Genomic DNA, 9,740 nt, shown 5'->3' on the forward strand with positions numbered 1-9,740 from the left:
AATTTGACTTCCTGCTGCTAATATTATTTCTAACATTGCATATGAAATTGCTATGCATGCTGCTGCTATTAAATTAGCTATGCGACCTGAATACTATGCATACTGCTGCACAAAGGTACTTAGAATTGCTATAGCCCCTTTTAAATAAACGAAACGCAAATGCCTATTCGCTTGAAGAGTTATTGTAAGTCGCTTTGGATAAAAGCGTCTGCAAAATAAATAAATAAGAATGTAAATGTAAACTACAGTCTACCTACTGCTGGCGCAACTAAATGCATAATTTGATTTGCTATGCATACTGCTATTAATAATTAGCTAATAACGCAATCTGAAATTCTATGGATACTGCTGCTACACTCCGTGAAAGTACTAGAATTGCTGTAGCTCATCCATGCATTATCTCTGAAATTTCATGCAACTAAAGTACTTTCTGCTGCCCTTGCTTAACAATAATAATTGGTTGCTATGCAGACTGCTGCTAATATTATTTCTAACATGCATCTGAATTTGCTATGCCAACATACTGCAATTAACAATTCGCTAACGTGATCTGAATTCTATACTGCTGCTACACTCCATGAAACTACTATAATTGCTGTAAGCCCATCTGAATACAAATAGTAAATTCCAGTTTAAGAGTGTCCTACTATTAGCTACATTGTACATGGGCTACTGATTGGAAATTATTTATTATTAGTAGTATCTTTATATTTTAAACAAATTCATGATTAATTATCTTTAAACTATCACTAAACATTACTTTTAGAATAAATTCTTCACTATCGCTGAACCAATGTAACGAGTGAAATAGAGATGTGGCCCCTTTAAGAATGAGCGCTCCCTCTTCTGACTAAATGCATTGCAATGCGGCTTCACCTTGACTTAAAACTGTGAACAACTGTGAAACGCCATCTGCAAACCAACCCCACTAGTGAGGTGTGCATCTGAAGCGATCCGTTCGCGGTTAATGTAGAAATGAATGCCCACTGAAGATATTAAAAGCATTGGAGATTTCGGGCTTAATACGGTAATCCCCAATTCACTTTACTGTTCTAAAATCTGCGACGCTTGATGTTGTATTCTCACATACATGAACTAGGAAAACTGCTTGCTGCTGCTGCTAATGCCACTGCTGTTATATGAACAATACCTAGCTGTTGAGTTTCGGAGAACTCTGAAAGCGCGCTGCAGGAATCTCAAGTGAATGCTAGCCAGCCATATAATTGCAAGGCAGTAAGCTCATTGGCTGCATACGCAGCATGAACCAATCAGCCTGTGCCAAGTCGTTTAACTCTCTGAATACCATCAGTTACGTTAAAGGGGTCATATGATGCGATTTAATTTTTTCCTTTCTCTTTAGAGTGTTACAAGCTCTTGGTGCATAAAGAAGATCTGTAAACAATGTAGTCTAGTAATGATCTGATATGGGAAGTATAACAAATTATAAATACTGATATGCACCCTAAAGGCAGGGACCAGTGTTAGGCAGTAACTAGTTACTAGTAACTTAGTTACTGTAATAATATTACTTTTTGCAATAACTAGTAGAGTAACTAATTACTAATACGATTTCAGTAATAATATTACAGTTACCATCCATAAAACAGCTTAGTTACTTTTGATGCCTCAACCCCGCTGATTTAAAATCCAACAATCAAATAATTACATAGTGAAATATAATCATATATGGGTAACGGAGAAATTACAATTAGCTTCAAGCTACACATGACAATTAATGAGATTAATACAACACTTCTACTTGTGTCAGCTGCGTCATGCGGATACGTTGTTTATGCTTTGATTTGAAGCTGACACAGAATGGCATACACTGTTTACGTTCAGTGGATACTCTCCAACATGGCACAAGGGTGATGCGGAGGAGACGAATTGTTGAATAAAGTCGTTATTTTGTTTTCTTTGCGTACAAAAGTGTATTCTCGTTGCTTCGTAAAATTATGGTTAAACCCCTGATGTCACATGGATTATTTTACTGATCTCCTTGCTACGTTTCTGGACCTTGATTGTGATATTTGCACTGTTGTCTATGAAAGGGTCAGAGAGCTCTCAAAATGAATCAAAAATATCTTAATTTGTGTTCCGAAGATGAACGGAGGTCTTACGGGTTTAGAACGACATGAGGGTGAGTAATTAATGACAGAATTTTCATTTTTGGGTGAACTATCTCTTTAATTCGAATGGTTTGTTTTCTCCCATGACATAAATGGTTATGACGTTATTGTGGGCGTTCCCAGCAATGCCGACCAAGTCTATTTGATCATTTTAAGATCAGAAACAAATTGATTTACATCGTTTAAAAAAAAAAGATTTTTCAAGATACCAAGTAGCCTAAAAAGTGCTAAATGAAGAAACCCTAAAATATGGGTTTTATTCATAATATTTACTTTTATCTGCATTTTAGATCTTTAAAGGGGTCATATGATGCGATTTCAATTTTTCCTTTCTCTTTGGAGTGTTACAAGCTCTTGGTGCATAAAGAAGATCTGTAAAGTTGCAAAGACTAAAGTCTCAAATCCAAAGAGATATTCTTTATAAAAGTTAAGAGTCAGCCACGCCTACCTAAAACGGCTCGTTCTAACACACCCCACATGTCTACGTACAAAATAATGTTCTTTTTTAGCAGCATCATATGACCCCTTTAAGAGGTGCAAGAAGTCCTCCAACATGAACTCCTTGACACGCTAGAGTGTTCATCACCAGGTGACAACACTGACTCTTCTGGGCGTTTGTCAGCAGCTGGCAACTTTGACTCCGTGGTGAACTCCACAGCACACAATGTCATTGACTCTGCAGTGAGTCTCACAGTAGATAGGGACAGTGCCTGTGCAGTGAGTGCCAAAGTAGATGGGGATTTTGCCTGTGCAGCATGTCCCAAAGTGGATGTACACACTGCCTGTGGAGTCAGTCCCAAAGTAGATGAGGGCATTGACTCTGCAGTGAGTGCAGCAGTGGATAGGGCCATTGTCTTTGCAGTGCAGCCCAAAGTAGATGAGGGCATTGCCTGTGCAGTGTATCCCAAAGAAGGTGGGGATATTTTCTCTGCAGGGCATCCCAAAGTAGATGAGGCCATTGCCTGTGCAGTTCGTCCCAAAATAAATGGGGGCACTACCTATAAAGTGCGTCCCAAAGTAGATGGGGGCATTGCCTGTGCAGTGCGTCCCAAAATAAACAGGGGCACTGCCTCTGCAGTGCGCCCCAAAGTAGATGGGGGCATTGCCTGTGCAGTGTGTTCCAAAATAGATAGGGGGACCACCTCTGCAGTGCGTCACAATGTAGATGGCGTCACTGACTCTGTTCCAACAGGAGAGCTGGACAAGGATAAGTTTACTGTCATAACCCAAAACAGCTGTAACATTTAAATTTTTCATTATTTCAATTACCCTCTAGCTTTGTTGCAGTTCACTTAAACAGTTCTCCAGTGTGTCAAATGTATTTTAATTATAAAACAAAACAAAAATAATTATCTTAACAGATCACATTTGTAGGCAGTACAAATTTGGTGGCAGGCTGGGTCAAGGAGGATTTGGCTCAGTGCGTACAGGGATTCACTACAAGGATGGTGTCAAGGTATGTTTTTTTACTTACAAATTTTGGGTTCTTCAAGTTCTTGTAATGTATCTTATGTTTACTAATTAGAGAACTCAACCTGTTTAAACTGTCATACTGACTAAACATGCTTTACTAGGTTTTAAATTACTGCTTGGTATTTAAATTCACAAAACTTCTGTTCTTCAGGATTTATGACTGGAATAAAATTACCTTTGTGCACGTTAATTGTTAATTGTTTGTTTTGTTATTTAGGTGGCTGTTGAAATATGTCCGAAAGACACAACGTACAGCATATATCACCACTGTGAGTACACTGCGCTCTCAATTCCCTATCTATCAACTAATAACATCTTATCTTACATTCATGTTAATCATAAACAACAAATGATTTTCAGTAGGTGAACTGCCTTTGACGAACAATTTGTAGAAAAATTGGGAAATTACCTCAATCTAATTATCACATTTTTTTTCTTTTAGGCTTTTCATCCCAAACCCCTTCCTTTAGAGAGCGCTTTGGCAGTAATTGCCAATTGGAAACCCAGCTGTCTGTATATAATTAAATTGCTGGACTGGCAGGACGAACCGGACTTCTACCTCATGGTCATGGAGCGCCCCCTGCCAAGCATGGATTTGAGAAAATTTCTGAAATGCAGCGGAGGTGTCCTCAGCGAGCAGACAGCAAAGAACATTATGTGGCAGGTCTTTTATGCTGCTAACTTTTGCTGTTATTGTGGCATTTTCCATCGCGACATCAAGCTGGGAAACCTGCTTGTGAACCCGTGCTTGCTGGAGATCAAATGAATTGACTTTGGCTGTGGGGAACTCATGAAGGATTCAGTCTTTCAGTGGTAAGTATTACGCATCATTTTGGTAGCAAATTCGTTAGCTCGCTCAGATGCATCCTGTATATAGTAAACATTCTTGTGTTATAACCATCAAACTAAATTTCTTTCCTCCAGGCACAAGACCGTACATGCCTCCAGAATATTATAACAGGGGCTTTTGCCATGCAAAGCCCGCAACAGTGTTTTCACTGGGGGTGCTTCTGTTCGTAATGCTGCATGGACGTTTTCCACAAGCCATTGACTTATACTTCTTGAACAACGACCAGTCTGTGTTTGCTGTGTCACAAGGTGAGATGTTTGGCAAAGACCAAATGATTAAAGATAGCATGTGTGAAGTTTATATTAATAATCAAATTTCTCCCATCTTTTTTGCACAGAATGCATCCATTTTTTGTCTGCTTGTCTGCAGCATCATCCAGAGCACATGATTCTTCTGGAGCAGATGCCTTTTCATGACTGGTTGATGTTGGGTTTTCCTAAACACCCACCACGTAAATGCATCTAACCAGCATTCCCATCATCGATAAAAGTATGTTTATACATTCTTTAAAAATGTTGCCTCCTTTTTATAATGCATGTTTTATATGCTGTTTATTTTGTGTGTTGATAAAGCTTATTTATGTTTATGTTTCAGGTCACTGCATAAGGCATGGAGAAAAGCTGAAAACGGCCACCCAGTGGTTTTCTCTCTTCAGTCAGCATTGTGTCTGGCAGGCTGACATGAGTGGCCTTTCCATCCCTTAGGGATGTTTAAATATTGTATATTGTATATACATAGTGTAAATATTTTTTAAATTTTTTATATTTAAAATAATTATTATATCATCCCTACACTTAGGCCTTATTACAGGCCTAGGGAGGTTAACATATTGTATATTGTATATACTGTAAACAGTTTTATACTTTTTATATTTAAAATATTTATTATATTATCCCTCCGCTCAGGCTTTATTACAGGCTTAGGGATGTTAAAATATTGTATATTGTATATTCTATAAATAGTTTTATACTTTTTACATTTAAAATATTTATTATATCATCCCTTTGCTTAGGCCTTATTACAGGCTTAGGGATGTTTAAATCATTGTATATTGTATATAGTGTAAATAGTTTTATACTTTTTATATTTAAAATATTTATTATAACATCCCTTTGCTTAGGCGTTATTACAGGCTTAGGGATGTTTAAATCATTGTATATTGTATACAGTGTAAATAGTTTTATACTATATTTAAAATATTTATTTAACATCCCTCTACTTAGGACTTATTACTTGCTTAGTGATGTTTAAATAGTGTATATAGTTATACTGTATATACTGTAAATGGTTTTTAATATATAACTTTTTATATTTAAAATATTTATATATTTATAATAAAAATATTAATAGTATTGCACTGGTTATGTTATTGCATTTAGTTGTGGTGTGTCTTAAATAGCTTCACAGCACATTTCCCTGACACAATGTCATGCGCGGTGACTGTAAAGAAGCACACTTTCACAAGAACAAACTGACTTTAATCGTAAATCGAACACTGAACACTCTGGAGAATCACAGGGAAACAAACCCATGCAAAATATATGAGAACAGACAAAGGAACTGAGGATGCAGGGCTTAAAAACATTTTCAGGGTAAAAAAGAACAGGTAAAAAGGAACTAATTACCAAATAAGGAAACTAACTGGGATATCAGGCAAACAGAGAGAAAATTAAAATGCAAAGAAACTAAACGGACAGAGACTGTGACATGTAATGACCCAACAGAATCCTGCAAAGTGATCACGTCTGTCACTTTTGAAGCCACTACGGTCCCAGAGCTCTCTATAATGGCAACCTCAGTCCCAGAAAAGTCAAGAAATGTATTATAAATGGTTAAACAATAAAAACACACCAAAAAATGCTTGGTTAAAAACATATTTGGCAACCTAGTGCTGGTAAAATATTGGACAGAAAACATGCTGGGTTATTTTGACCTAGTTGGTTGGGTTAAATGTTTGACCCAACATGCGGTGTGGTTTTATTTAACTCAACTATTGTTTAAAAATTACTTTATTGCTGGCTTAAAATGGGTTGGAAACTAGAAATCACACACAGAATTACTAGAGGCAGCAGTAATAATCAAAAGTAACATTTTAATTCAAGTGTATTCAATGATTCTCTCTAATCCCTTTTCACTGAAATAGTGCTTATTCTCGTGCCAGTGTGTCGCAGAAATCTGAGCCAGTGATGGGCTGCTGTTCGGCGGTGGAACTGCAAACATCAGACTGCTGCCTTGCATTTCACTCGTAGCTGAAAGATGCTGTGACTGACTCCATAATCTGCCCATAAACAAACATAACTGTCATTAGAGAACATACTTTAACATAAAAATTACATAAATTCAGTATCAGTTTATGTTATGCAAGGCAACATGCGTTTCCATCATGCAAAATGACCATTGCCCATTAGTTGACTGACATCCCGTCACTGTATGTTGCGCTGTGTAAAATAAAATAATTTACAGCACAATAAAATTTTTATAGATGAAATAAAATGTACACAAACACAAATTTCACTGAAGAAGTGCACAAATTAGGCGACGCTGAGAACCGCTCTCTCCTGAAGAGGATGCAGAAAGCCTGTGCTCTGACTGTAACTCAACTCATCTGTGTATAGTTTCAGTCAGCTGTCAGTGAGATTGACTCTGCCACTAGCCCAATGGCTGGGTAACACAAAAACTACCCAACACTGGAAAAACCAACACAACATTAGACCCAACAGGCTTAACCCAGTGTTTGGGTAGAAAAAATAACCCAGTATTTTTTATTAACATTACATCACATCAGCACCTCAACTTCACCACATGGTGAAAATACCCTATTTTACAAATGTCTTGATTTGGTGAAGAAAACGTCTAGGCAAATTGTCTTTGACAACAATTTAGAGATGAAACGGTCTGAAAATTTCATGTCACGATTATAGTGACCAAAATGATCACAGTTATCAATATTATCACGGTATAGTTTACTTTGTTGGAAATGAAACTCATACACACACAAAAATGACTCATACACACACTAAAATATTTTCATCAAGGTTTATGTTGAAAACCAACAAACAGATAAAATTAGTAGCACTATACACTTTTTGTTTGCATAAACACTAAAATAGTAACATAAAAATGATGCCCAGATTTTAAACAAACAAAACATTTTGGTTGAGTAACTTACAACATAACATGTTATCTACTAATGTACTACATGTTCAAATAGAGTTTTGAAAGAAAAAAAGTTTAAAAAAATGATAAACCTCACATTTCAGAAAAGGATGAGTCAACGTGATAAATTATAGGCATTTTATCTCCTCCATTAACAATTCACCTTTGTCACTTGAGCTTTGTAAAAGATGGTCGTATAGATTGTGGTGGAAATTCACTATTCAAATTAAAGTCAGGCCACACAATTATCAAATCAAATTTATGTCTGAAAATCATGATCCCAGGGTATCTCTTTTACAACCAAAATATACCTCAGAGAGCTACAAAATGAGCTCTAAGCAAAATACACATATTTATTTAATCATTGAACAAAGGCTTTCAAAGTTGACTGGATAATCAAATGAACAGATGAGCATAAGGCCTCCTACTTCCTTTCATCATATAAAAACTTTCTGGTTCATCTTTATCGACAATGATCTTCGTCAAGATCTCATAATTTACATATGCCCACCTGACATATGTAAATATTTTTAATTGAAACATTTTATTTGACACCCTAGACTCTTTCCAGGCCTTCTGACCTTGACTACAGAAAGATGCATTACATATAAGTTGTTTTTTTATAGTATTTGTAGATTAAATTTGAAACATCAGAGGGAGACGTGCAGTGAGTGCCATAAAAAAGGCAATATATCTGAATCTTCTATCTTTCAAGAGTATGACAGAAAGAGGGGGCTGTGAAAACTTTCTGGTTCATCTTTATCGACAATGATCTTCGTCAAGATCTCATAATTTACATATGCCCACCTGACATATGTAAATATTTTTAATTGAAACATTTTATTTGACACCCTAGACTCTTCCCAGGCCTTCTGACCTTGACTACAGAAAGATGCATTACATATAAGTTGTTTTTTTTATAGTATTTGTAGATTAAATTTGAAACATCAGAGGGAGACGTGCAGTGAGTGCCATAAAAAAGGCAATATATCTGAATCTTCTATCTTTCAAGAGTATGACAGAAAGAGGGGGCTGTGCACTCAGGAGTTATCTGAGGCCTTGCAGATTTGAGTGCCCTAGATAACAACATCTCCATGCTTATCAGTCAAACTCTAACTCTTACACGTACGACATAACTTCTGTTGGGCAGCAACCTGCTTGAAACCTTCAGTTCATCCCCTTAACATTTAAGCAGTTAGAAGCAAATACTCTTGTTCTCATTCCCTGATCCCTTCATCAAAAACATATATTAATTAACAATAATGGTAGGAAACCTATGCATACAATAAATATACTGATTTACACACACAAAAACTCAAACTTTCTTTATTTAAAAGGTATGTTAGGAAAGCTCTGTTAATAATGTAAGATTAACAATCTAAATTAAACACGCATAAGCAGTGGCATTAATTGAATACACAGAGAAAATACTTTCTCTTACAATCTAACTTTGTATAAAATTGCACACCTTAATGTGTCAAATAATGATCAAAGACAGTATGTGGTAAAGTGTAAAGTAATAACTAGACATCTCTCCCATCTTTTTGCACATAATTAGCATAACTGTCTTTTGTTGATCTGACCAACGGCCTACACTACATAGATGACAAGTTGACTGTCTTATCATTAAGCTTTGTGTCTGGTAGGCTGACATGTGTGGCCTTTCCATCTCTGCAGATCTTCCTGAAGCTTCAGAATCCGCTACAGTCCCAAAAGTTCCTGTCAATTCTAGAGCCCCTAGGTTCCTGTCATTGCTACAGGTTCTCCACCCAACTGATTCCTCTCATTGCTGACCCAGAGGTTCTTCTTGCATTCATTTCCAAGATTACTGTCATGGATGCAAAGGTTCATGTCATGCCAGTACCCAAGGCCAGTCACACATATCTTGTCTCAGCCTCCCCAATCCCAGAGGTTCCTTTCCTGGCTGCTACAGAGGATCCTGAAGATCCACAATCCTTTACTGTAGCAGAGGTTCCTGCCATTACTGTAGACAGGCTCATGATAACTGGAGATGGCAGATAGGGTCCAGAAAACAATCTGCAGGGGATGATTTACAAGTGCAATAAATAAAATATATAAATAAAATAGCAGAAAGTTGTACTCTTTAACTGTGGATAACTCTAAATTAAATG

The 9,740-nt window shown here is 36.7% G+C and overlaps 1 pseudogene; it reads left to right on the forward strand.

Annotated features, from left to right (window-relative positions):
• Window positions 1-3,478: 3,478 nt before the first annotated feature.
• On the forward strand, window positions 3,479-5,133 carry LOC107748227 (serine/threonine-protein kinase pim-3-like; annotated as a pseudogene).
• The last annotated feature ends 4,607 nt before the right edge of the window (window positions 5,134-9,740 follow it).

The sequence above is a fragment of the Sinocyclocheilus rhinocerous genome, unplaced genomic scaffold, assembly GCF_001515625.1.
Source record: "Sinocyclocheilus rhinocerous isolate Xijiao unplaced genomic scaffold, SAMN03320098_v1.1 scaffold5064, whole genome shotgun sequence".
Lineage (NCBI taxonomy): Eukaryota > Metazoa > Chordata > Actinopteri > Cypriniformes > Cyprinidae > Sinocyclocheilus > Sinocyclocheilus rhinocerous.